The sequence below is a fragment of the Aplysia californica genome, unplaced genomic scaffold (assembly GCF_000002075.1).
Source record: "Aplysia californica isolate F4 #8 unplaced genomic scaffold, AplCal3.0 scaffold00808, whole genome shotgun sequence".
NCBI lineage: Eukaryota > Metazoa > Mollusca > Gastropoda > Aplysiida > Aplysiidae > Aplysia > Aplysia californica.
This window is the reverse complement of record NW_004798078.1, coordinates 314,782-317,384: the sequence shown is the minus strand read 5'-3', so window position 1 is coordinate 317,384 and position 2,603 is coordinate 314,782.

The window sequence follows — 2,603 nt, the reverse complement described above, 5'->3', positions numbered from 1 at the left end:
GTTTGTGTGTGTGTGTGTGTGTGTGAGTGTTTATGTGTGTTTATGTGTGTGAGTGTGTGTGTGTGCGTATATGTGTGTGTGTGAATGGGGAAAGAGGGGCTGCGGACATTGAAAGGAAAAATTGAGGTGGAAAGAGGCAGTTCCTTTTCATCCATAATAACTCATTCAGGGTGTACATTTTGCGCACTTGAAGACGCGCAGCATTTGAGTACCTTAATTAAGAAAAAAAAAAACAACAACACACAAGCAAAACAAACAACAACAAAAAAAAAAAAAAAAAAGAGGTGGTAGTTGGAAAGTTCGTTCTTTGTCAGGTCTGATTTCCAATGCCGTTCGTTCTTTGTCAGGTCTGATTTCCAATGCCCTTCCGGAAACAGGACTTCGTTATTCGTGCATATTTTTCACTTGTTTTCTTCATATGAAACATAAACATCATCATCATCATCATCATCATTGCCTTTCTCACCCTGCACCAGGGTATAGGCCACGGACAAACACCCTCCACTTTTCTCTATCCTGGGCTAGCCTCTTGATGTTATTCCAGGTCTTCCCACTTTTCCGCTGTCCTTCATTGTTCCTGCTGGTGCAGAAGCTCCTCCGTCTCCGAAGATCGAACAATAAAAAGCTGTGTTTGTCCGTGTTTCTGTAACTTACTGTTTTTTACCGGGTTGGGTAGTTGACCCTCCGCAAACTGGCACTTTTCGGGCGACCAGACCTATGCACTTTTAGTCGCCTCTTACGACACGCAGTATCACGGCAGGTGTATTCTTTGCTCCCCCACAGTAAAAACTACGGGGCCCCCCACCAGCAGGGGAGAAACATAAACATGCAGACAGATTAATATTAACTAATTAACAATATCGTGAGTGCTTTGAAGGTGCCACGGCTAGGTCCTACTTTACTTTCTATTTGTTGTTTCTGTCTGTCTGTCTTACCTTCTCCTGGCTCTAAATGGCCTTGACTCCATTGTGTCTTTGTTCTTCTCTTTACTCAAACCAAAACAAACAATATTAACAATATGAACACTACGAAATGTTCCAATAATGTTTCTAATTAGTATGTATGTATGTAAGTATGTATGTTGATTCGAAACGTTCCAAAACGTTGTCTTTGATCCTCTGTTGATGGGACATGTGCCCGCTGCGTCTTAAAAGAGTTGGAGAAATCTGCTTTCCAACAGCAATAAAAAAAAGTATGTAACATTGAGGTAGGATGGTAAAGGTTTAAATTAAGTCATCGGGTAAAATAAAAACAAATCAAAACAAAATAAAGCATATGGCACACTAAACAAACGAAGGACAGGGTGTGACAACAATAAACAAAAAGAAACAAACAAACAAACAAGCAAACAAAGAAACCAACAAAAAGGAGAACAAACAGTGATGTCTGTGTCCCCCTTACATTGGTCCCGTCTCCGATCTTCCGTTTTCATCCTTCACTTTGATCTTGTCTGGAGACTTAAAACATACATTATTTAATTCTATCATTCAGTTATGGCAATTATTCGTTGGTCACTTTGATTTTATCTTCGCTCTCAATTTGTATCACTGTCGGTAGGAAAGCTGACTTCTGTTTGCATGCATAGTTTTTTTATGTTTTTTTAAAAATTTATTAATTATTTTTCTTTGCTTTGTTTTTTTGTTGTTGTTTTTTTTCCTTTATTTGTTTGTTTGTTTTTAGTGTTTGTGTTTTCTTGCTTTTTGAGTTTCCATGGTTTTCTTCCTACTGTTGATATTGGCCTCCGTCTATCCTATCTTTTTTTTTGCCTTTGAAATGTTCATCCTTTTCTCCCAGTTTTTATTCTTTCATTCATCTATTCGTTCATTTCTTTAATCAAACACCAGTCCACTCATTCTTTCACCCTTTCGTTCACCCATTTAGTCACCACCCCATTCACTCACTCACTCACTCACTCACTCATTCACCCATTCCTTCATGGATTATTCAACCTTTGAACTGTTCTCCCCGTTCATTCCTTCACTTTCTGCTCCCTCCTCCTTCAACCAAAATAGGCCCCAACTCAACGAGCTGCCTCAACTCTCTTACAATGTTATTAGATAAGGACTCCGAGTGGAACTAACGAGACCTCTCACCAACTTCTTGTACTAAAAGCCCTCTCGTGTGAGGCAAACCACAACACCCCCACACAGCAGCTAACTAATTCGCAATCTTTTTTTTTTTACTGTGACTCAGAACCTTTTCTACTGTCAGTAACTGAGAACCTTTTTTACTGTCACTAACTCAGAACCTTTTCTACTGTCACTAATTCAGAACCTTTTTTTACCGTCACTAACTCAAGAATCTTTGATTCAAGCAAGTCTCACAACGTGCGAGTTTTTCACCATCGCCCGGGAAGTTTCCACACACAGTGAAAGTCCACACGTCACATTTGCAGTTTTTTCTGCTACAGTTGGTTTGACTTTTTTTTGGGCTAAAGTGCACAAGAGTCTGTGGCCCTTTTCTTATTTCCTTAAAAAAAATAATTTTGCGGTCCTTTTGAGGGATTTGCGCCTTTTTTAGATAAGGGTTTTTGTTTTCTATTGTTAATGGTTTTAGTTTTGTTTGGTTTTTTATTTCATTTTATTATTGTTATTTTTTTAAAT